This window comes from Ornithorhynchus anatinus, assembly GCF_004115215.2.
Source record: "Ornithorhynchus anatinus isolate Pmale09 chromosome Y2 unlocalized genomic scaffold, mOrnAna1.pri.v4 scaffold_672_arrow_ctg1, whole genome shotgun sequence".
Lineage (NCBI taxonomy): Eukaryota > Metazoa > Chordata > Mammalia > Monotremata > Ornithorhynchidae > Ornithorhynchus > Ornithorhynchus anatinus.
In genome coordinates, this window is record NW_024396666.1 from 42,576 (window position 1) to 68,822 (window position 26,247).

Genomic DNA, 26,247 nt, shown 5'->3' on the forward strand with positions numbered 1-26,247 from the left:
ATCTTCATCATCTTGCCCCTTCATATCTCCCTTCCCTTCTCTCCTTCTACAGCTCATCGCACACAATCTGCTCCTCCGATATTATCCTTCTCACTAGGCATTATTCTCTCCTGTTCCGCCCTCCACCCTGGCCCATGTCCTACCCCTGACCGGGAACGCCCTCCCGCCTCAAATCTGCCAAACAATCACCCTTCTCCCTTTTGAAACCCTACTGAAGTTGTACCTCCTCCGAGAGGGCTTCTCATTCCTACCTCCCACTTTTCCTCAGCTCCCCTGCCCCTCCGTAACACTTTGACTAGCACCCTTTGATCTAGCCTCTTTCTCCACCCCATAACTCTAATGTAAAGATGTACGTATCTATGATTCTGTTTACTTATGCTGATGACTCTTAACTTGTTTTGTTGTGAATATATCTAGAATTCTATATATTTCTATTGATGACGGTTTCTTTGTTTTGATGTGTATATATCTTCAACTTATTGATTGACATCAATGTCAGTTTCCTTGTTTTGATATATGTCTCCCCCCTCCTAAACAGTAACCCCTGTGTGGGCAAGGAAGGTCTCTCTTTATTGTTAAACTGTACTCTCCAAGGCCCCTCCCCCTCCCACCAAAAGTTATCGTAGAGTTACCTTAAACACACCAGCTACCAGGGTACTGCAACAGGTTATACAGAATCACATGGAGAACTACAGTGAAAGTGAATTGCCTGATGATCAAGCAGGATTCCCAAGGAAAGGGCTAGAGATGCGAAATCTTCTTGCTGATGTCCGTTGGATAACTGAAAGGACAAAAGAATATCAAAGGGAAGTCAGCACATGCTTTATTTATTATAGCTAAGCCTTTGTCTGTGTGGATCATGAAAGCCTCTGGAACACATTAAGGAAAATGGACTTGCCAGATCATTTAATTGCACTGATATGGAACCTGTATCTCAAAAGAGAGGCAACAATAAGAACTGAATATGGAGAACCAGATTGATTTCCTATTAGTAAGAGGGAAAGACAAAGATGTATCTTAATGCCTTATCTCTTCATCCTTAATTTGGAATCCATAAGGAGAGAAGCAAGTTCGGAAGAAGACCAACAGGAAGTGTAGATGAGAAGACGGAACATAGACATCCTCCGTTAAGCTGATGCCACTACCTTACTCGCAGTAAGTGAAGAATTGAAGACATGGTGAGTTTACTATTCTGAGGGGCTTAGTGATCAGAGGTAGGTGTTGGGACCTGGGACAGGAAAGATTAGGACCGCGAGCAGTTTGGAACTGAGATCATCAGGATTCTTAGGGCTCCGAGTGGTTAGGCCTCAGATCACCAACTAGAGAGCCAGTTCAACTGGAAGTCCAAAGAGTTTGGGGCTCAGAAGGAGCAGGCCCAAAAGGCCTTTGGGGCTCAGTAGGATTAGTGTTCAAGGCTTTTGCAGGGCACAGAAGGATTGGCACTAGAGAACATGGTTGTGATTCCCGAATCCTAAGCAGGGCTAGTCCCCTTTTCAGGCTCTGGAGGATTAGTCCTGAAACATGGATTGAGTCCTGGAGGGGGAGTAGAACCACATCTGTTTGGGGGCTCATGCAGAATTAGCCCCCCAGAGAGCGTTAGGGCTCAGAGCGTTTAGGGGGCTCAGAGAGGTTAAGGGCTACAAAGGATTTGATCACCAAGCAGATTTATGCTCAGGAACAACAGGTCTCTGGATGTCAGAAGGGCAAGAACAATCAGGGGCCAGAGCATGTGCAAGGCTCCAAAAGCAGTGAACTCGGTGGAGAACAGTCGAAAGTCAGAGTAGACTAGGGCTCAGAGCAGCGTAGGGCACAGAACAATCAGGTCCTAGATTGGTCAAGGATCCAGAAAGAAGAGTCCCCATGGAGTGGGTTGGGACTTCGAAAGACCAGGGCTCGGCCCCCATTTTGAGTCAGCAGATTGAGGCCTCTGAGTGTTCTTGGGGCTAAGAAGAGACCTGAGGACTCAGAGTGCCTTCCAACGGATCAGAACCATTTAAGTCCCACAGAGAGGGGAATGTGCCCCTTGGCTTCAGGATCAGAAAGATGAGGGCTCCGAGTGGTTCAGTGTTGGGATGGATCAAGGCTGAACGTTCTTTAGGGTTTAGGGGAAATGCAGAGTCAGAAGACTACTGGGAGGCCCAGGGCATTCTGGGGCTCTGAAGGATTAGGATACAAAAGGGGCTCGGAGGCTGCAAAGAGTAGCAGGTGGAGTTGTTCCAAGGGTGAGAAAGAACCTAGATTGGGACTAGGTTAAGGCTCAAAAGGATTGCAACTGAATAGAGACACAGTGTGCAGGCAGAGGACGCAGAATTGGAATAAGAGAATTTGGGCAGAGCAGAGCTCTGAAGCATTCAGCCTGGGAGCAGGCTTGAGGTCAGATGGATCAGGGTCGGGAGCAGCTCGGGGCTGAGATTATTAGGATTCCTAGGGCTCCGAGGGGTTAGGCCTCAGAGTGGACTGGAGGGTCATCCCCACTGCAGGTCCGATGTGTTGGGCTCTGAAGGAGCAGGGCCCTTTGAGGCTCGAAAGGAATGGGGTTCAGGGCATTGCAGGATTGGCTCAGAAAGATTGCCCTCAAGGGCCTCTCTGGGCTTCTAAATCAGAATCAGGACCAGGTGCTCAGTCAGGCTCTGAAGGATTATGCCTGAAGCCTGGGTTGATGAATCAAAGGCAAGTAGACTCAAATCCAATTGAGGGCACAGGTAGAATTAGCTCTCAGAGCACCTTAGGGCTCCAAACGATTAGAGGGCTCCAAGGGACTTAAGGGCAGGAAGGATTTGGGTCGGTTCCAAGCGGATTTATCCTTAAGAGGTTTAAGGCTTAGGGTATCAGAGGGGCATGGAATGATCTGGGCTCAGGAGGTGGTAGGGCTCCAAAAGTTGTAACCTCGGCCGGGAAAGGTGGAAAGTCAACAGACTTAGGCTCAGACAGATCAGGCTTGGAGCAGCATAGGGCAGGGAAAAATCAGGGCCCAGAGTTGGCTAGGGTTCAGAAGTAGCGGACTCAAATGATGAACACGCAGGGCCATCGAGTACACCTACTGAAGGGGAAGGGCCCAAAGCAAACTGGGGCCCAGTAGAACGGGAGAGATGAGCCAATAGCACCTGAACAGAAGGAGAACTCTGAGCCACTGAGGTCCAAAGGAATCAGGAGGTCGAGTGGTTGCGAGCCTGAGAAGGATTCAGATTCCTTTGGGTAAAGTTTGCCAGAAGGATCCAGGTGAAAAGCACGAGGTGGGATGTAAAGGGTTAGGATTCAAAGTGGCTAAAGGGGCCCTGGAATTAGGTCCCAGAATAGTATGAAGGGAGCAAAAGGGATCCAGTTTAGGGCCCAGATGGATGGAGATTCAAGAGAGAGGAATGTGCATCAGAGAGATTTGGGGTTTGGAAGAACTGTGCAGCTCTGGAGAGCTCTGAAGAGTGAGCACTTAAGGAGGACTGAGAGGTTTAGAGATCATTGTGGTTGAGTGTTTAAAACGATTTGGTTTGAACAGAGGTGAGTGCATGTCCGCGTATGTGAGTTTCTCCGTGTGACGGTGTCTGTTTCGTGTGTTTACCAGCATGAATCTGTGGTTGGTGGGGTGGGGGAAGAGCAGGCAAGAGTTAGGGCATTGGGTTCAGAGTTAGGAAGGGCTCAGAAGCTTTGGGGCTGGGAGCATTCAGTTGTCAGAGGGATTGGGATTCAGTGCATTTAAAGGCTCAGGAGGACTTATGCTCACTGCAGTTAATGAGGGACTGGGGATGGCTAAGAGATTGAGTGTTTAACAGTTCCCAGAGACTTAGTTCCAAGCATAGCAAAAGGACTGATGTTTCTGTAGGGTTCAGCCTGGATAGGGCTCCGAGCGGCTTGGGGGCCCATTCAGAGTCGGTTGAGGGCTCCAAAGAACTGGGGACATCATAAGCATCACTCGCTGAGCGTCTTAAGGATGAAAACTGTTGGGGTTCAAAGAGGGAGGGAGGAAACATCAAATTAGGGCTCAGGCCTGTTAGGGCTCAGATATGTTTTAGGACCCAGGGTTGTTAGGCCTCTAACTGTCGGGATTGAGATTGCATCAGAGCACAGTGGGACTGGCTTCACAGCCCCTGGAGGGCACAGAAGGAGAGCTGGGCCCACAGCAGCAAAAGATGCCAAGTGATTAAGACTCGGTGTGAATTCCACCTGAGCCCAAAATCGGGGCCTGGAGCACATTAGGGTTCAAATCAAATCTGGATTCCCAAGCGACTAAGGTCAAAGAAGGATTAGCATTGAGGTTGGTTTAGGACACAGAAAGCTAACAGGAGGCCCAGGGCATTGGGGGCTCTAAAGGATTTGGAGTCCAAAGTGGGTTGGGGGCCACCTGGAGTAGCACCCGGAGTTCTTTTAATGGAGCCAAAGAACTTAGAAATGGAGCAGCTTGGGCTCCAAAGAATTGCATCTGAAAAGAGATGCAGTGTGCAGCCAGTTGAGGATTCAGAGTGCTGGAGAGCTCAGAATGAGATTTTGGAGTTTCAAGCACTTGAAGGCAAGAAGGCATTAGGACTGGGGAGCAGGTTTGAGGCCAACAGATTAGGACCAGGAGCAATTTTTGGGCTGAGGTTAGTTGAAGTCTTAGTGCTCTGAAGGCTTAGAAATCAGAGCGAAATGGTGGATCAGCCCAATCAAGGGTCAGATAAGTTTGGGGTTCGCAGGGATTGGGCCAAAAGCCATTCAGGGCTCAGGAGGATTTGTGCTCAGGACATTGAATGGTTCAGAAGGATTGGAGGTTGAGTACATCTCTGGGTCTCTAAATGAGGATCACGACTGAGACCCCTTTTCGGACTCGGGAGGATTAGGACCGAACCACAGGAACAGGGCCCTACGCTGAGTAGACTTAAATCCACCTGAGGGGTCAGGTAGGAGTAGCCCTCAGAGCACCTTAGGGTTCAGAGCAAATAGAGGATTCGGAGAGGCTTAGGGTCCTGAAGGATTTGGGCTTCAGTCGGATTTATCCTCAGGAGGATAAAGGCTCAGGACGTCTGAAGATAGATAGAAAAATCTGGGCCCAGAACGTGGCAGAGCTCTGAAAGCAGTAACCTCGGCAGAGAGAAGTTGAAAGCCAGAGCAGACAAGGCTCAGGCAGGTAGGACTCAGAGTGCTGGAGGACAGAGGGCCATCAGAGCTCACTGTGGTCTGGATCTCAAAAGGAGGAGCCCCCACAGAGTGGGACGGGGCTCAGAAGGATGAGGCCTCGGACCAGATTAGGGGTTGGCAGGGGCTAAAATGAAGTTTGAGGATTCAGAGTATCTTCCTAGGGCTCAGAACAATTAAAGTTACGCAGAGAGGTGAGCCGGCCACTTGGATTCAGGGTCAGAAAGACAAGGGCTCGGGAGGGAAAGGATTAGGGCCAAGCAGTGTTTAGGGCTCGGGGAAATTCAGAGTTTGGATGAATGAGGGCTCCGAATGACTGGATGGTTGCAGGGTTGCGGGGCTCAGATGAATTGAGGCTCAGGGCAGCTGCCAGGGGTCAGATCAATTCAGATTCCAGGCATTACAAGGCTCAAAAGGATTCAGGATCCCAGCAACTAACAGAGGGCTGTGGAGGATTAGGGGTCCAGGTGGTTATTAACAGTCCCCAAAAACAACTATCATACAGTTTCCTTGATCTCACAGATATGTGTTTAGAGGTTTCAATGAGTTAGTGTGTGTGTGTGCTCTTTGGGTGTGTGTATATGTGTGTCCTTGCACAAATTTGTAGGTTGCAGGGTTGAGGAAGAGCATGCGGGAGTTAGACTGTTGGGTTCAAAGTTGTGTAGGGCTCAGAAGCGTTGGAGCTCCATCCCATGTTAGTCATCACAGGAATTCAGATTCAGAAAACTTAAAGGCTCAGAGGGATTTGGGCTCATAGCAATTTATTGAGGGCTGGGGAAGGCTAAGGATTTGGGCGTTGAACAGTCTCCAGCGTCATGGGTCCTGACAGATAGTTGTGCAGGACTCAGTTGGGTTACGGCTCCAAGCGGAAATGGGCAAACTTTCATTCAATAGTATTTATTTATTGAGCGCTTACTATGTGCAGAGCACTGTACTAAGCACTTGGAATGAACAAGTCGGCAACAGATAGAGACAGTCCCTGCGGTTTGACGAGCTTACAGTCTAATCGGGGGAGACGGACAGACAAGAACAGTTGGCAATAAATAGAGTCAAGGGGAAGAACATCTCGTAAAAACAATGGCAACTAAATAGAATCGAGGCAATGTACAATTCATTAACAAAATAAATAGGGTAATGGAAATATATACAGTTGAGCGGACGAGTACAGTGCTGAGGGGATGGGAAGGGAGAGGGGGAGGAGCAAAGGGAAAGGGGGAAAAGAGGGTTTAGCTGCGGAAAGGTGAAGGGGGGGTGGTAGAGGGAGTAGAGGGAGAAGAGGAGCTCAGTCTGGGAAGGCCTCTTGGAGGAGGTGAGTTTACAGCACACTGCAGGGTCGGAAGACATGGCTCGGACACCAAGTTCCACATCATGAGTGTTCCAAGAACTCCATGGGGCAGGACAAACGGACCTTCTTCGGGGTCCTTAACTGGGGTTTGTGCCCGTGACTGCTTCCTAATCTGTGATCAGAGAAGATGGGATGTCTGCTCTTGAGCAGGTGTACTGAGACACCCTACATAAGTTTAAAAGCTTGTAGCTGGGTCAAGGAGAGCCCCTCGAACAACACATCTGAAGACAGATTTCCACCAGCTGCATTCACTTCTCCACATCCAAGTCACAGTGCACGAGAAACTAGTCCATCACCGGTTTCTGTTATTTTGTTCTCTACCAAGTGCTTAGGACAGTGCTCTGCACACGGTAAGTATTCAATAAATATGAATGAATGAGTGAATAGGCTGAAGCACTCTACAAGGGTTACAGATCAGCTACCAGACCAATTTGGTAGAGGTTACTGATCCTAGGAGCTTTTGACAGTATCCAAATGAAAAGTTAGAAATCTACATCTTATGGCCCATGATTCTTTGTATTGACCTTATACTCTGAAACCAAGGAAACCTACTTGGATGGGGTCGGGGGAGGAGAAAGGCAGCTGTGGGAAAGAACAGAGAGGGGGAAAAACATCTCAAGGAAAAGTCAGAGCATTTGTAGATTTAAAGTGCCAGTTTAAAACAAATAGAAAGAAGCATTTCAAAACTGCAGGAAGGTAGTGTTGCCTAATGAAAGAGCCTAAGACCGGAGACTCAGGCTCTAGTTCTGCTTATGGTCTGCTGTGTGACTGTGAGAAACTCACTTATAGACTCTGTGCTTCCATTTTCACACTTGTAAAATCACCCCCTGCCTCAAATTGTGAACCCTGGCGGGAACAGGGACTGTGTGCAATCTGATTATCCCGCATCTAATATCAGTACTTAGCTCAGAGTAAGGGTCAAACACCATAACAAAATAAAAAACTACCGTAATAATATTCAAAACATTTGATACTCAAATGATCTGATGATTATGATCAAGATAATAATGGCATTTGTTAAACTCCTACTATGTACCAAACAGCATACTAAGCACTGGGGTAGATACAAGATCATCAGATCCCACACGAGGCTCACGGTCTATCTAGGAGGGAGAACACATATTAAATCCCCTTTTGCAAATGAGCAAACTGAAGCACAGAAGTTAAGTGACTTGCCCAAGGTCACACAAGTAAGCAGTGGAGTCAGGATTAGAACCTAGGTCCTCTGACTCCCAGACCCATGCCCTTTACAATAGGCTCTGCTGCTTCCCATAAAATACTGAATACTCTGCTAAAAAAAACTTAGCTGGGAACCCCAAAAACCACATTAAGCGTGATATACATTCTTATGAAGTAATTAAACTCCGTATTCTCACTTTTAACCAGATAAGCCGGAAGATGCTGGCAAAAGTTTACATCCTAAGGTAGTGGAAAAAGCACGTAATTAGCTAGACAACTCTACCATCATCTGGTTTACCCTTGCCAACAGAACAAAAGAAGTGACTTTGCTTTCTACATTAATATACCACAGTTTGAAAGTTCTTACTGGTCTGGAAGAGGTCTTCTAGTTAATCACACAAACCTTTCTATTAGAGAGCAATTTTCTACACCCACCGCCTTTTTGTTACTCAGTAGCAGGGTGATTTTCAAATGCCAGATCCTTTACCCGTTTAGAAGACTGGGATGAAGCCATTCTGTTTTCAAGGGTTTTGTAAATAAACTACTACTTTAAAAAAAAAAAAGCCACCTAGAAGCCTGATCTCCCTGCTCCAGTTTTTGCAGCAATTTTGTTAACCCTACTCCGTCTGCAACAAGGCTCTCTGGGACTCGGCTCTTTTCTTCCCTTCCCTAGCTGGAGCGATGGTCCAGGTGCTCACCCCACAGCTTTCTCATCTCCTCAGTTCCCTCTTTTCACTGTTGCTCTTGCTCCTTTCCCTTCTCCCCTCCAGCTGTTGCCTGAGAGCCGGCGCTCAGTGAATCACTGTGCTTCAGCAGGGACAACCCGTTTCTCTACCCATTTTGGTATGTTCCAAACTTACCCCAAAGGTTTGGGTTTGTGCGTATCTAGGGAGTGCAGTTGACATCTCTTGTTCTTCTTACTTTTTGGAATTGCATCGATCATGTCATTCAGTTTGGACCTGTTTAAAAGCAAGTGTGGTTCAAAAGTCAGCGGGGCCCTGAATACACAAAGCCGTACATCACATAGTATAGATTTCAAAGTCAGTTGAGGGCTCCAAAGGATTGGGATCCCAGGGTGTTTCACGAACAGAACATCTTAGGGAGGAGAACCACTGGGGCTCAGACAAGCCTGCAGCTCAGATCAAATTAAGACTCAGGCCTACTAGGGCCCAGAGATGTTGTAGGATCCAGAGCTGTTAGGTCTCCAACTGTAAGCAGTCTGACTACCTTAGAATTCAGTGGGATTACACCTCGGAGCCACTCAAGGGCATCGAAGGAGAACTGGACCCAGAGCCATGGAGGGCACCTAAAGATTAGGTCTCATAACCAATTCCACCTGACCTGAAATCAGAGCCTCGGACAATTTTGTGTTTGGGCTGGGAGCAGGTTTTGAGGCCCGATGGATTAGGACAGAGAGCAGTTTCACACTCTGGTGATTAAGACTCTCAGGGTTACAAGGGGTTAGGCCTCATTGTTGCCAGGGGTGGCAGCCGAATCAGAGGCCAGTTGCCTTAGGGACTCAGAAGGAGCAAAGTCCAAAGCCATTTAAGGCTCAGGAGGATTGGCGCTCAGGGCATAGCAGGGTGTAGAAGGATTGGTGCACGAGGGCCTCAACAGACTTCCAAATCAGGATGAGGACTCTGAAGGATTAGGAGTCAGATGTGGCTTGGGGTCCACAAGGATTGACACCCGGAATTGTTTGAAAGGAGACAAAAAGCTAAGACAGAAGGCAGATGGTGCCAAAGGATGAGGCCTCAGAGTGAATTCCACCTGAGCCGGAATTAGGAACTTGAGCACATTAGGATTTAACCGCTTCCACTCCCACTGTTTCAACTATCCATCTCTATGCAGATGACACCTAAATCTATTTCTCCTCCCATACCTTCTCTCCCTGTTTCCAGGCCTCCCTGTTTCCAGGCTTTCATCTCCTCCTGCCATCGGGACACATCTACCACACTTAAACTCAACATGTCCAAGACAGCTCTTTCTGACCCCTCACAAACCCTGTCCTCTCTCAAACTTTCCCATCACTGTGGATGGCACAACCATCCTTCTCATCGCACAAGCCTGCAACCTTGGTGTCATCCTTGACTCCTCTCTCTCATTCACCCCACATATCCAATCCATCTTCAAAGCAAGTCCCATGTGCATATCGTCAAGATGCACCCTTTCTTCTCCATCCAAACTACTACCACGTTCGTACAGTCATTCATCCTATCCAAACTGGATTACTCCTTCAGCCTCCTCTCTGACCTCAAAATCTCCTGCCTTTCCTCAGTTCAGTCCCTATTTCTCTCCATTGCCTGGATCATCTTTCTACAGAATCGTTCAGGACATGTCACACTCCTCCTCCAAAATCTCCAGTAGGTGTCTATCAACCTCCAGATCAAACAAAACCTTCTCACAATTGGCTTTAAAGCTCTCCATTATCTTTCCCATTCTTATGTCCCCTTGCTTCTCTCCTACATCACAGCCCACTCACTCCTCTCCTCTGATGCTAACCTTCTCAGTGTGCTTCAATCTCGCTCATCTCATCACCTATACCTGGTCTATGTCCTATCTCTGGGCTGGAACTCCCTCCCTCCTCATATCTGACAACTATCACTCTCTTCCCCCTTCAGAGCTCTACTAAAGGACTAAGGCCCTTGTTCTACAGCTCCCACATTAAGATACAGGAGCTTCCACTCCCATGGCTTCAACTATCATCTCTATGGAGATGATACCCAAATCTACATCTCCTCCCCTGTTCTCTCGTCTGCCCTCCAGACTCATATCTCCTCCTGTCTTCAGAACACCTCCACTTGGATGTCCTCCCACCCCCTAAAACTTAACTTGTCCAAGACAGAGCTCCTTATGACCCCTTCCAAACTCTGTCCTCTCCCAAACTTTTCCATCCCTGTGGATGGCACAACCATCCTTCCTGTCATACAAGCCCACAGTCTTGGGGTCATTCATTCAATAGCATTTATTGAGCACTTAATATGCGCAGAGCACGGTACTAAGCACTTGGAATATATAATTCTGCAGAAGGTAGAGACAATCCTTGCCCAATAATGGGCTCACAGTCTAAACAAAAAAAAATTTAATAATTACGGTATTCATTAAGCGCTTACTATGTGCCAAGCACTCTTCTAAGTGCTGGGGTAGATACAGAGTAATCAAGTTGTCCCACATGGGGCTCACACTTTTAATCCCCATTTTATAGATGAGGTAACTGAGACACAGAGAAGTGAAGAGACTTGCCCAAGCTCACACAACAGACAAATGGCAGAGCTGGGATTAGAACCCATGTCCTCTGACTCTCAAGCCTAGATCCATCCTGCCTTTAAAGGATTAGACTCAGGGAACTGCAGGCCTTGGACGGATTGGTTCTCAAGGGGCCGTCCGGAATTCCAAATCAGGATCAGGATGAAGCACTCTTTCGGTCTCTGAAATATTGAACCTGAATCATGGGTTCGGTCCTCGTGGAGAAGTAGACTGAAAACCATTTGAGGGCTCAGGTTGGATTAGCCCTCAGAGAACCTTAGAACTCAGAGTCATTAGGGAGTTCACAACCTTTTAGGACTTTTAGGTCTCCAAGAGGGCTTATCCCCTGAGGTTTGAGGGTTCTGGACTTCTGAGGGGCATGGAACCATCATGGCCCAGAGTGTGTCTGGCTCCAAATGTGGTAACCCCAGTGGAGAGAGGTTGAAAGTCAGCGAAGTAAGGCTCAGGCAGTTTTGGCTGGCTGCGGTGTAGGGCAGAGAGCAGTCAGAGCCCAGGGTGCTCTAGCAGTCAGAGAAGGGGGATTGAATGAGGAGAATGTAGAGCTGTCGAGGGCACCTTCCGAAGGGGTAGGGCCTGAAGCAGATTGGGATCAAGAGGATGGGTGAGCAGAACCAATGGTAGGAGAGCAGAACAGGTACTCTGAGCAAGTGAGGGTTCCAATTAATGAAGTTGCTGAGTGGTTGGGGGTTCAGAAATATTAAAACTCCTTTGGATAGAAGTTCTCCTGAAAGTTCCAGGTGAAGAGCACTTTGTGGGATGGGACGAGTTAAGATTCAAAGTCCCAGAGTGGTTTTGAGGGAGTCAAAAGGATCAGGACTCAGAGCAGTTTTGGGTCCAGTTGGATTGGGATTCAGAGAGAGACAATGTGCTGAAGGATAAAGTAGCAGAGAGATGTAGCACTCAGAAGAACTGAGCAGCTCAGTGCAGTTTGAGGATTGCGGCAGATGAGGAGACCCAAGGAGTTCCGGTTTCTGGGCTCTGTGGGACTGAGGTCCAGTACAATTTTTGATCTAAAAGATTGAGTCCTAAGCAAGGTTGTGGTCTGAGAATTGCTTAAATGTCCTCAGGATGAGGGCCCCAAATGCCCTGGGCTGTCAACGAATTGCCCCCTGTGGGCAGGTAATTTCTGGGAAGGAGTAGGACACCCTGGGTGGTGAGTGCTCTGAAGGTCTGGGGCCAGGAAGAAAGGTGGTGGGGAGCAGGGCGGTTGTCAGAAACAAGTGTGCTCTGAGAAGTTAAGAATTGGGAACGATTTGGGTTGAGGTCAATTAGGATTCATAGATCTTGGGTCTCAGGGACACTGGGAAGAGAATGATTAGGATTTGGAGAGAATTAGGGATCCATGGATCCAGAAGGATCTGGACCTGTGGGGAGTTTTAGGGCTTAAAGCAGGTGGGAGTGTAAGCGCTGTTCAGGGCTCAGATGGACTCATATTCAGAGCACTTGGAGGCCTCCAAAAAGAGAGTCCCGGGGGATGTTAAGGGCCCAAGATGTCTAGAGATTAGTGTAGTCGAGTGGTTGAAAAGATTTGTTTTCAACAGAGGTGAGTGTAGCGGAGAAGCAGCGTGGCTCGGTGGAAAGAGCACGGGCTTTGGAGTCAGGGCTCATGAGTTCGAATCCCAGCTCTGCCACTTGTCGGCTGTGTGACTGTGGGCAAGTCACTTCACTTCTCTGCGCCTCAGTTCCCTCATCTGTAAAATGGGGATTAAGACTGTGAGCCCCACGTGGGACAACCTGATATCCCTATGTCTACCCCAGAGCTTAGAACAGTGCTCGGCACATAGTAAGAGCTTAACAAATACCAACATCATTATTATTATTATTATGTCTTTGTGTGAGGGTTTATGAGTTTGTGAGAGTGTGTGTGTGTGTGTGTGTAGTACACGTGTCTGTGTGTGCGCATTCGTGTGAGTGTATATGTGTGTTTCCCTGAAAGGATCTGTTTGGGGAAGAGAAGGCAGGATTTAGGGCATTGGGTTGAGTTTTATGTAGGGCTCAGACGTTTTGGGGCTCGTAGCGACATGAGGGACCATATGGATTCAGAATCAGTGCATTTAGAGGCTCAGCAGGATTCGTGCTCACTGTAATTAATGGAGGGCAGGGGAAGGCTAAGAGATTGGGTGTTTAGCGGTCCCCAAAGTGTTAGTTCCAACTGTGCAAAGTGGATTCATCCTTCTGTAGGGCTCAGCCTGGCTAGGACTCCGAGCAGATGAAGGCATACTCAGAGTAGGTCGAGGGTTCCAAAGAACTGGGGACTCAGTAAATTTAATCCGCTGAGCATTTTAAGGATGAGAATCGTTGGGGCTCAGAGAGGGTTGGAAGACAGCAGATTAAAATAGAGCTCAGGCTTGTTAGGGCACTGAGATATTTAAGGCCCAGAGCCGTTAGGCCTCTAACTGTCAGGAGTCCGATTGCTTCAGAGCTCAGTGGGAATAGGCCTCGGAGCCACTCGATGGCACTGAAAGAGAACGGGACCAGAGCAGCATAGGGCCCCAAAGGATTAGGATTCAGGTAGTATTCCATCTGAGCCAAAATCTGGGCCTTGAGGACATCTGGGTTCAGTGAATCGGGATGACTGAGCAGCCAAGGGCAGAGAATGTTTAGCACTGAGGTTGTTTGAGGGTGCAGAAGCTACTGGGAGGCCCAGGGCATTTTGGGGTTCTGAAGGATTAGTAGTCAAAAATGGCTTGGGGGCCACCCGGAGCAGTCCCCAGAGGTGTTCTAAGGGAACAAAAGTTCAACGATTTGGGTTAGGACTCAGAAGGATTCCAATTGCAGAGAGATATAGTGTGCAACCAGATTAGGACTCAGAGTGACCTGGGGCTCAGAAGGAAAATTAGGGGATTCGAGCAGTCTAGGTTTCCGAGGCATTACGATTGGGGAACAGGTTTGAGGACATATTGATTAGGGTCAGGAGAAGTTTCCGTTAAGATTATTAGGGATTCTTAGGGCGCTGAAGGGTTAGATCTCAGACCGGCCTGGGGGATCAGCTCCTGACAACTTTAGGATATAGAAGGAGTAGGGCCAAAAGCTGCTGGGGTTCTGAAGGGCTTGTGCTCAGGGTGTTGCAGTGCTCAGAGGATTGGCGCTCGAGGGCCTTTCCGGGATTTTGAATCAGGATCAGTACTAGGCACTCATTTGGACTCTGGAGGACTAGGCCCGAAGCTTGTGTTCAGGGTTCAAGGCCAGGCAGACTCAAATTCATTTGAGGGCTCAGGTACGATTAGTCCTCAGAACGCCTTAAGGTTCAGAGCAGTTTAGGACTCTGAATGATTTGGGTTCCAAGCAGATTTATCAGTGTTGTTAGGGGTCAGGGCACATGAAGGGCACACTGTGATCCGGGCCCAGAGAGTGGCATGGTTCCAAAGTGGTAACCTCTTGGAGAGAGGTTGAAAGAAAGAGGGGACTAAGGCTCACATAAAGAAGGCTCAGAGTGGAACAGGGCTGAGAATAATCAGGTCCCACAGTGGTCTAGGGCTCAGAAGAAGGAGTCCCCACGGAGTGGGTCGGGGCTCAAAAGGATCAGAATTTGGCCCAGTTTGGGGATCAGTAAGTTTGAGGCCTCCAAGTGTTCTTGGGGCTAAGAGGGACTCAGAGTGTCTTCCTTGGGTTTGGAAAGATTAAAGTCACACAGGAGGCCACTTAGATTTGGGGTCATCAAGATGAGGGTTCAGAGCAGTTCAGGCCTGGGAAGGATTAGGGCCATGTGTGGTTTAGGGCTCAGGGGAAATTTCAGGGTCTATGCCAATGAGGGCTTTGCGTGGTGTTGGGAGTTCAGAAGAATTAGGGCTCAGGATAGCTGTCAGGGGTTACTGGCATTTGGATTCAGGATACTAAAGGGCTCAGGAGGATTCAATCTTTGGGCAGTTAATGTAGATTGTGGAGAGTTAAGGGTCCTGGTGGTGATGAATGGCCCCCAGAGGAAATTATGGTACAGTTTTCTTGGTCTCACAGCAAGAACAGCAAGGTACTGTTAAAAATCATACAGCATCACACGGACACCTACATGGAATGTGAATTGTCCGAGGGTGAAGCAGGATTCCGAAGGGAAAGATGAGGCACGCGAAATGTCACTGCTGATGTCCATTGGATAAATGAAAGGACAAGAGAATATCCAAAGTCAGACGTTGGGACTTGGATGGGTGTCAGAAGTTGGATGAATTCAGATTCAGAGCACTGAAAGGCTCAGGAGGGCTGGAGAATACATAGGGATCGGTTGTTTGAAGATCCCCAAAGACTTAATTCCAAACGAATTCTGTGGTCCACTGTCCTTCATTCATCCTTCTGTAGGTCTCAGCTAGATTAGGACTCGCAGCAAATCAGGATACACTTGGAATCAGTTGGGGACTACAAACGATTAGGGACACAGTGAGTTTTACACACTGAGTGTTTAATGGATAAGAACCGTTGGGGCTCAGAGAGGGCTGGAGTACAGATATGAATTAAGGCTCGGGATTACAAGGGCTCAGAGATGTTTAAGGACAGAGAGCTGTTAGATTAAATGGTCCAAAAGATTTGCACTGAGGTGGGAATGTCTGTCCATTCCCAAGGCTGTGTGCATTTGTGTAACTCTGTGAGTATGGGGTGTGGGGGAGGGAGTGGTTGGGTAGGGGGGGTGGGTTAACCTGTGTGTAGGTGTGAGTTATTGTGTATGTGTGTGTCCACATACAAACAAATCCTCAGGTGGTGGGGGAGAAGAACTAGCAGGAGTTAGGGGATTGCGTTCAGAGTTCTGGAAGGCTCAGAAGCATTGGGCCTCGGAGCGGTGTCACGGGATCGTACGGATTCATATTCAGAACACTTAAAGGCTCAGGCTGCTAATGTTGGGCTGTGGAAGGCTTAGAGATAGGTTGCTTAGCGGTCTATGAAGACTGAGGTCCCACTGTGGTCGGAGGACTGTTACTTCCGTAGGGCTCAGAGAGGTCCAGTAGGGGCTCAGGTGCCTGAGGGTTCCCGAGATAGGTATTGGGACCCAGGGCAGGAAAGGGGCTTGAATGAGGAGAATACAGAGCCAGTGAGGGCACCTTCCAAATATGGAGGGACTGAAGAAGATTGGGGTTGAGAGAATGAGGGAGTAGAGCCAATGGTACCTGAGCAGAACGGGTGCCTTGAGTAAGTGAGGATTCAAAGAAATTAGGAGGCAGAATAGCTGGGAGCTCAGATTTTAGAACTCCAATGGGTAAAGGTTTGCCAGAAGACTGCAGGTGGAGAGCGATTTTAAGGATGTGGAGGTTTAGAACACAGAGCGCTTTAAGGACTCCAGGGATTAAACCTCAGAGTGGTTTCAAGGGGGCTGAAAGGATCTGTACTCAGAGCATTTTCAGGCACAGATGGATTGAGAGTCAAGAGAGATGCAGTGTGTCGAAGCACTGGGCATCAGAGAAGTGTAGGGTTTGGAAGAGCAGCTCAGCCCGTTGCGGGGCTGCGACGGATGTGGAGGCACAAGGATTTCCAGGCTCTGGGATGAGGGGGACTGGGGCCCCATTGTGACTTTTGGTCCAAAAGCTTGATTCCTAAGCAAGGTTGTGAGTTAGTAATTCCGCTGGATGAGGGCTGAGAGTTGGCTGGGGCCCTGAAGAATTGCCCTCCACGAGCAGATTAGGTCTGAGAAAGAATAGGGCACCACTGGGCGATGAGTGCTCTGAGGGTCTTGGGGAGCTGGAAACACGTGGGCTCCCATGATGTCAAGCATCATCTCCATGTGGATGACACCTAAATTTATGTATCTCTTCCCCTGTTCTCTCTCCCTCACTCCAGGCTCGCCTCTCCTCCTGCCTTCAAAACACCTTTACTTAGATGTCCTCTGCTACCTAAAATTTAACATGTCCAAGACAGACCTCCTTATGACCCCTCCCAAAACCTGTCCTCTCCCAAACTTTCCCATCACCATGGATGGCACAACCATCCTTCCTTGTCTCAAAAGACCCCAGCTTCGGTGCCTTCCTTGACTCCACTCTCTCATTCACCCCACATAACATATCCAATCCGTCACCAAATCCTCCCGGTCTCCATTCACATCACATAAATCAGCCCTTTCCTCTCCATCCAAACCACTACCACCTTAATATAATCACTTATCTTAGCCCAACCGGCATCAGCCTCCTTTCTGACCTCCCAACCTCCTGCCTCTCCCCACTTCACTCCATATTTCACTCCCCTACCTGGATTATCTTTCTACAGAAACCTTCAGGACATGTTTCCCCATGTCTTGAAAATTTCCGGGTGGTTACCTAACCAACCTCTGGAACTAACAAAAATTCCTTACTACTGGCTTTACAGCTCTCTTTCACTTTGCCCCTTCTTACTGCACCTCTCCTCTCCCCTTCTCCATCCCAGCCCAAATTCTCCACTTCTCTGATGATAAACTTCTCACTGGGCCTCAATCTCTCCCATCTCATCATCGACCCCTGGCCCAAAACCAACCTGCAGCCTTGAATTCCATCCATCCTCAAATCGACCAACAATCACTCTTCCCCCTCATCAAAGCCATCCTGTAGGCACACTCCTCCAAGTAGCCTCCCCAAACTCATCCCCAGATCGAATTAGGGCTCAGGAATATATAAGGACACAGAGCCATTAGGACTCTACGCATCAGAAGTCCAATTGTCTTAGATCTGACAGGAATTAAACCTGGAATTAAACCTCAGAGCCCCTCAAGGGCACAGGAGGAGAATCTGGCCCAGAGTGGCGATGGATGTCAAAGGATTAGGACACAGAGTGAATTCCACCTGAGCCAAAATTAGGGTCTCTAGCACATTAGGATCAACTGAATTGGGATCCCCCAGTGGTAAGGGCTCACTCAGAAGGATTATAACTCAGGTGGGTTTAGGGCTCAGAAGGCTAAGAGGAGGCCCTTAAGATTTAGGAGTCTAAAGGAGTTAGGAGTAGCACCCACAGTTGTTTGCAGGGAGTGGAAGAACTAAGACTTGAATTGAGTTAGAGCTCAATAGAAATATGCCTGAAGAGAGATACAGTGTGCAGCTGGATTAGGACTCGGAGTGACGAAGAACTCAAAATGAGAATTAGAGATTTCAAGGAGTCTAGGGCTATGAAGCATTAGGACTGGAGAGCAGGTTTGAGGCCAGACAGATTTGATTTGTCAGGGGTTTCGGGCTGGGATTATTAGGATTCTTTGGACCTGGAGGGTCAGCCCAATTGCAGTTTCGATACATTTGGGGTTCAAAAGAAGCAAGGCTAAAAGCCCTCTAGGGCTCAGAAGGATTAGAGCTCTGAGTGTTGTAGGGGCCAGAATGATTGGCCCTCATGGGCTTCTCCGGGCTTCCAAAACAGGATAAACTAGGCAGCCTTTTGGGCTCCGTAGGATTAGGCCTGAAGCCTGGGTTCAGGGCGTGAGGGCCAATAGACTCAATCTGTTTGAGGGCTAAGGGAGGATTAGCTCGAATGCCCTTTGGCTCAGAGTGATTAGAGGGCTCAGAGCTTGATGGGCGCTGAAGGATTTGGTCTCCAAGCGGATTTATCCTCTGGAGCGTGAGGACTCGGCTTCTGAAGGGCATGGAATGGTCATGGCCCAGAGAGTGGCAGGGCTTGGATAGCGGTAACCTCGACCGCTTGAGGTTGACAGTCTGAGGGGACTAAGGCACAGACATATAGGGCCCAGAGCGGCATAGGGCCCCTTGTAGTCTAGGTCGCAGAAGGAGGATCCCCGGCAGAGTGGGAGGGGCACAGAAGCATCATGCCTTGGCCCAGTTGAGGTGTGAACAGATTCAAGGTCTCTGACTGCTCTCAGGGCTAAGAAGAGGTCTGAGGACTCAGAGTGTCTTCCTAGGGCTCAAGGCAATTAAAGTCACGCAGAGAGGTGAGTCCACCACTTGGGTTTGAGGTTAGGGAGACGAGGCCTCAGAGCAGTTCAGGGCTGGGAAGGATTAGGGCCGAACATTGCTTAGGCCCCAGGGGAAATGAAAAGTCTGGGCTCAGACCGACTGCGACTTAAAGAGCTTTTGGAGTCTTGGAAAAATCTGGGCTCAGGGTAGTTCTCAGCAGTTAGAGAGATTTGGATTCAGAGCACTACGGATCTCAGGAGGATTCATGATCCCAGGAGCTAACAAAGTGCTGCAGAGGTTTAGGGGTCCGGTTGGTTATTAATGGTCCTCCAAAACAATGAATGTACAGTTTCCTTGATCTGACGGGCCAGCAAGGTATTGCTAAAAGTTATAGAGCACCGCATGAAGACCTACATGGAACGTGAATTGTCGGATGTTCAAATGGGCTTTCCTAAAGAAAGGACAAGGGACGCAAAATATTACTGCTCATATCCACGGGATAATTGAAAGGACAAGAGAACTTTAAGAGAATGTCAACCTGTGTTTTCATGATTACAGTAAGGCCTTTGACCGTGTGGATCCCGAAAAACTCTGGAGCACATTAAGGGAAACGGTCTTGGGAGACCATTTAATTGCACTGATAAGGAACCCCTGTATCTGAAAGGGAGCCTACACTAAGAACAGAATATGGTGACCCCAGTTGGTTTCCCATTAGAAAGGGATGTCCCATTAGACAGGGATGTATCTAATCACCTCATCTCTTCACCCTTTATACCGAATCCATAATGAGAGAAGCTGGATTGGATGAAGACGAACAGGGAGTAAAGGTTGGAGGTAGGAGTATAAACAACCTTCGTTATACTGATGCTAGTACCCTACTAGTAGAAAGTGAAGAGTTGAAGGGCTTATTCTCAAAAGTTAAGGAACAGGGGGAAAAGATGGGGCCTCAGATTTACAAACAAAGATTATGACAAGTGAAAGTTCTAATGCTTTTGTACTGGATGGAGAGACGATGGAAATAAAGGACAATTTTTCTCGCTTGGGATCCATAATCAATGATAAAGGAACTAATAGTCAAGAATCACAGCAGAGATTCCCATTAGAAAGACTTGCTAGAAGAGCCTGGAAAATGTCCTGAAATGTACTGATGTAGGAATTACCAGAAAAATCCAAATTGCCAATTTTCTGGTGTTTCCAGTGACGACGTATGGATCAAAAAGCTGGACTGTGAAAAAGAGGATTGAAGGCATGTTGATTCTTTGAAAATGTGGAGCTGGAGAAGGGTTTTGTAAATACCATGGACTGCCCGAAAAGCATGGAAGTGGAATGGGGAGCAAATTAAACCAAAGGGGTCTTTGGAAGGTCAACAGACTGGATTTAGATTAGCATATTTTGGACTCATCATCAGGAGGACTGTCACCCGTCGCCAGGGACAGGTTCTTTCGGAATCAGTGTGGAGAGAGAGAGAGAGAGAGGCTGGGGATGGAAAACCTGAGTTTTGTATAGAATTTATTCCGCGGGGCGGATTGAATTTATTAATTATTTAGAGGCGACAATCGGCCTTCCCTTTTGGGGGAAATATGGTGTTAAAGCTTCCCCTTTGGGAGGAATTTGGTGTTAAAGCTTCCCTGATGGGAGGATTACACTACTATGTTACTCGAGTGTGGGCGCACCCCAGGGCCCGCACAGGAAGAGCTCGTTAATGGTTTACTCATAACGTGGTGAGGCGGCTAGTTCCCACCATGTGCGCACCCACTTGGGGGGAATCCACTTAAGCGTTCAATCTACTTATGCGCCGAACCCATTTAGGCCTTAGACTTACTTATGCGTTACACTCACTCGTGCGTTAAACTCACTTGCACGTTACACTCGCTTGTACGCTACCCACTTACACACTAAACTCACATGTGCATTATACTCACTTATACATTGCCCGCTTATGCACTAAGCTCACATATGCGTTACACTCATACATTACCCACTTATGCATTTAAGCCAGTTATGCGTTACACTCACCCGTCCCGCGACCCCTGTCTCCGTGCATTGTTCCTGGTGGCAGAATGGCGTCTGGTGCTCGGGACAGGGAGAGACAGGTGGGTGGCTGTTGCTACCGCTGTGATCTTCCCAGAGAGACCCGAGCACCAGAGGCAACAGGTATTTATTACCTTTGGTTTGGGTGGTCCCCACTTCCTTCCTGTTCAATCTCCTCCCCCTTCCGCTCCCTTCCCTTCCATACCTTATTGGGCGGGCACGGAGGTGAGGGACACCTATCTTCCCGTCCCGCCTCCTCTGGCCAGAGAGGTTACGTCACTGATGGCATTTTGACCTTCGGGTAGCTCGTGCCCAAGTCCACCTTGGCACAAGGACAAATTTTCTGGAGAAATCACTAATGTTAGGAAAATTTCAGGGAAAATGTAGAAGAGGCAGACTAGCAACTAGATGACTACAAACCACAGGAACAATAAAGGAAGAACCGTTAGAACTTAGAAGAACCGTTAGAAGTCCCGTTAGAAGAACCGTTAGAAGAACCGTTAGAAATGAAAGAACTCTGCCTCTAACCTCCTATTCGGGCAATTCACGTTCCATGTGGGTCTTTGTGTGATACTGTGTGACTTTTAAGCAGTACATTGGTGACCCGTGATATCAAGGAAAGTGTTGGCTAATTATCTTTGGGGACCATTCACAACCACCTGGACCCCTAACCCTCCAACGTTAACTGCTCATAGCAAGAATCCTCCTGAGCCCTTTAGTGTTCTAAATCCAAATCTCTCTGACCCCTGAGAGCTGCCCTGAGCCCAGTTTCTTCTGAGCCTCCAAAACCACTCTAAGCTCTAGTCGTTTTGAGCCCTCATTCGCCCAGACTCTTAATTTCCCCTCAGCCTTAAATATCGCTAAACCTTAATCCTTCTCTGAACCCTCATCTTCCTGATCACAAATCCAGTTAGCGAGATGACCTCTGGGCATGACTTCAATCTTTCCAAGCCCCAGAAAGACATTCTGACTCCTCAGGATTCTTCTTAGCCATGAGAACACTTTAAGTCCTTAATCCTGCTGACCGCCAAACTGGGCTGTGAGGCCTGATCCTTCTGGACCCCAACCTGCTCCTTTGCGTCTCGTTCTTCTGAGCCATAGTCCACTCTGGGACCTAACTCTTCTCTCCCCTACAGCTTTCTGAGTCTTGTCCATCTGAACCTGAGTCCACTCAGACTTTTAACCTCTCTCCACCAAAGGTACCACTTTCAGAGCCTTGTTACCCTCTGGTCCCTGATGGTTCCATGTTCTTCAGATGCCCTGAGACCTCACACTCCTGGCGATAAATCCACTTGGAACCCAAATCCTTTAGAGCCCTAAACTGCTCTGAGCCCTCTTGTCGCTCTGATTCCTAAGGCGTTCTGAGGGCTAATTCTACCTGAGCCCTCAGTTGGATTTGAGCCTAACGACCCTCAAACCCAGCTGAGCCTGACAGAACACACTGGATCCTCTACCAACTGTTGAAACTACTTCTACATTATCCTTATTATTGAGTGTCTTCTCTTCCTTTGCAGTTCAGAGAAACACCATGGATATACTGTCTCCAGAAGGCCCTCTCCTCTCTCATAATCTGCAACTTTTCTACGTTTCATTCATTCATCCATTCCTTAATTTGTTTATATTTATTGAGCACTTCCTGTGTACAGAACACTGTACTAAGTGCTTGGACAGTACAATTCGACCACAGAGAGTGACAATCCCTACCCAACAACAGGCTCCCAGTCTAGAAGGTGGAGACAGACAACAAAACAAAACAGGTAGACAGGCATCAGTAGCATTAAAACAGATAAAAGGAATAATTGATATATATACATCATTAGTAAAATAAAGATAATAATCCTTATGTACAAATGTACACAAGTTCTGTGGGGAGGGGAAGGGGGTAAAACAGAAGGAGTGAGTAGGAGTGATGAGGAGGGGAGGAGGGGCAGAGGAAAAAGTGGGGGTGGGCTCAGTCTGGGAAGACCTCCTGAAGGAGGTGAGGTCTCAGTAGGACTCTGAAGAAGGGAAGATCACCAATTTTGTAGATGTGAGGACAGAGGGCACTCCAGGCCAGAAGTAAGACGTGGGCCAGGGGATGATGGCAGGATAGGCGAGAACGAGGCACAGTGAGGAGGTTAGTGGCATAATTCTTCCATTTCTAACAGTTCTTCTAATGGTTCTTCCATTTCTAACCTCCATTCCTTTTGGATGCTTAATCCTTCAGAACCCCAAAATAACCTGGGTCCTCCCTGTAGCCTTCTGCACCTTCCAACAACCTTAGTGTTAATCCCTCTGAACCCTTAGCCGCTTTCATTACCAATGTGATTGAACCTTAGATGTCCAAAGCCCTGATTTCTGCTTAGGTGGAATTGATTCTGAGTCCTAACACTTAGGTGTCCTCCGCGGGTCGGTGTCCTGTTTTCTTTCTGGGCTCTCGAGTGGCACTGGAACCTAGGCATAATCCCACTGAGCTCTAAGGCAATCGGACTAATGACGGTTAGAGGCTTAATGGCTCCCACTCCTTAAACAACTCTGGGCCATAATAGGCCTAAGCTCTAATTCAATCTGTGCTCCGGCCCTTTCTGATCCTTAGTGGTTCTCATCCCAGTGATGCTTAGCTAGTGAAACTCACTGTGTTCCCAATCCTTCGGACCCCTCAACCACCTTTGTGTGTGCTCAGTTCTGCTTGCCGCCCTCACCCAAAGAAGACCTGGAGAAGAATCAATCCTCTGAGGTCCCAGAGTGGTTTTGAAGAAGTGAAAGGATCAGAACTCAGAGTGGTTTAGGGCCCAGTTGGATTGGGAAATGCAATGTGCCAAAGGATTGAGCATCAGAGAGGTGTAGGGCTCGGAAGAACTGTGCAGCTCAGTGCAGATTGAGGGCTGCGACAGATGCGGAGGCCCAAGGAGTTCTGTTTTCTGGGCTCTGCGGGACTGGGGTCCAGTACAATTTTCAATCTAAAAACTTGAGTCCTAAGCGAGGTTGAGGGTTGAGAATTGCTTAAACGTTCTCTGGATGAGAGCCCAGACGGCCCTGGGGATGTCGATGAATTGCTCCCTGTGAATGGGTTAGGTCTGAGAAAGCGTAGTACACCCTGGGTGATGAATGCTCTGAGGGTCTGGGGAGGGGATTATAGGGGAGGGGACCAAAAACAAGTGGGCTCTGAGAAAATGAGAATTGTGAACGATTTGGGATTGGGGCCAATTAGGACTCAGAGACCTTAGGTTTCAGGGACACTGGGGAGGGAATTACTTGGATTTGGAGTGAATTAGGGCTCAGGAAGACTTGGGGTCCAATTCCACATGGGCCCAGAAGGAAGTCGGCCTGTGGAGAGTTTTAGGGCTTAAAGTGGTTGGAGGCATGAGTGTCCTTCAAGGCTCAGATGGACTCTGATTCAGAGTACTTGGAGGGCTCCAAAGTGTTAGGACCGGTGGAGGTTAAGGGCACCTGATGTTTTGAGATCAGTGCAGTTAAGTGGTCAAAAAGATTTCGTTTGAACAAAGATGAATATGTGTATGTGTGTGAGGGTGTGTGTGAGTTTGCGGGTGAGAGACCGTGTGTTTCTGGGTGAGGGTCTTGTGGGGTGTACACGTGTGTGTGTGTGTGTACGCGCATGCATGCGTGTGTCTATGTGTGTGTCCCCATAAGAATCCGTAGGAAGCAGGGTGGGGGAAGAGCAGGCAGGATTAGAGTGGTGGGTTCAGAGTTATGTAGGGCTCAGAAGCTGTGGGGATGGGAGCGGTGTCAGGGATCAGATGGATGTAGATTCAGTGCATTTAAAGGCTCAGCAGGATTTGTGGTCACTGCAAGTAATGGAGGGCTGGGGAAGGCTAAGAGATCATTCATTCATTTATTCGATAGTATTTATTGAGCACTTACTATGTGCAGAGCACTGTATTGTTTCGAATGCACAATTCAGCACAGATAGAGACAATCCCTGCCCAATGATGGGCTCACAGTCTAATCAGGGGAGACAGACAGACAAAAGCAAGACAACATAATCACGATAAATAGAATCAAGGGGATGTACACCTCATTAACAAAATAAATAGGGTAATAAAAATATATACGACTGAGCACAGTGCTGAGTGGAGGGTAAGGGAGAGGGGGAGGAGAAGAAGGAAAAGGGGTTTAGCTGAGGGGAGGTGAAGGGGGGAACCGGGAGGAGCAGACAGCTGTGGGGGAGAAGAGAGGGAGCTGAGGGAGCAGAGGGAAAAGGGGTAGCTCAGTCTGGGAAGAACTCTAGGAGGAGGTGAGCTCTCAGTAGGGCTTTGAAGAGGGGAAGAGAGTTAGTTTGGTGGAGGTGAGGAGGGAGGGCATTCCAGGACAGCAGTAGTACGTGGGCCAGAGGTCGATGGTGGGATAGGCGTGAATGGGGGACAGTGAAGAGGTGAGCGGCCGAGGAGCAGAGTGTGCATTGTTGGTAGTAGAAAGAGTAGAAAGAGAGAAGAGAGGTGCGGTAGGAGGGAGGAAGGTGATGGAGAGCCTTGAAGCCAAGAGTGAGGAGTTTTTCTTTCATGTGGAGGTTGATAGGCAACCACTGAGGATTTTAAGAAGGGGAGTGACACGCCCAGAGGGTTTCTACAGCAAGATGATTGGATCAGCGGAATGAAGAATAGACTGGAGTGGGGAGAGACAGGAGGAAGGGAGATCAGAGAGAAGGCTGACAGAATAATCCAGCCAGGATATTATGAGAGCTAGTACCAACATGATAGCCATTTGGAGGGAGAGGAAAGGGCAGATCTTGGCAATATTGTAAAGGTGAGACCGGCAGGCGTTGGTTATGGATTGGATATATGGGGTGAATGAGAGAGCTGAGTCAAGGATGACACCAAGATTGCGGGCTTGAGAGACACGAAGGATGGTCGTGCCGACCACAGTGACAGGGAAGTCAGGAAGAGGACAGGGTTTGGGAGGAAAGATAAGGAGCTCAGGTTTGGGCATACTGAGTTTTAGGTGGCGCAAAGACATCCACTTGGAGACGTTCTGGAGGGGGGAGGAGATACGAGCCTGAAGGGAAGGGTAGAGAACAGGGGAGATGTAGATCTGGGTGTCATCTGCATAGAGATGATAGTTGAAGTCGTGGGAGCTTATGAATTCATCAAGAGAGTGAGTATGGATGGAGAACAGAAGAGGACCAAGAACTGACCCTTGGGAAACCCTACAGTTAGTGGATGGTAGGGGAAGGAGAAACCTGCGAAGGAAACTGAGAATGAATGGCCAGAAAGATAAGAGAAGAACCAGCAGAAGATGGAGTCCATGGAGCCAAGGTGAGATAAGGTGTGGAGGAGAAGGGGATGGTCGACAGTGTCAAAGGCAGCTGAGAGATACAGGAGGATTAGGATAGAGTAGGAGCCATGGATTTGGTATGAAGGAGGTCATAAGTGACCTATGAGAGAGCAGTCTCAGTAGAGTGGAGGGGCGGAAGCCAAACTGGAGTGGGTCCATGAGAGAGTTGGAGTTGAGGAATTCAAGGCAGTGAGTGTAGATGACTCGTTCTAGGAGTTTAGAAAAGAAGGGTAGGAGGGAGATAGGGCAATAGCTGAAAGAGGAAGA

The 26,247-nt window shown here is 48.3% G+C and overlaps 1 long non-coding RNA gene across 1 annotated transcript; it reads right to left on the reverse strand.

Annotated features, from left to right (window-relative positions):
- Positions 1-549: 549 nt before the first annotated feature.
- LOC114808673 lies at positions 550-21,160 on the reverse strand. Its single transcript, XR_003756493.2, has 2 exons — positions 20,915-21,160; positions 550-781 (listed from the first exon to the last, which is right to left on the reverse strand). It is a non-coding gene; the product is annotated as an uncharacterized LOC114808673 (long non-coding RNA).
- Between the last annotated feature and the right edge of the window lie 5,087 nt (positions 21,161-26,247).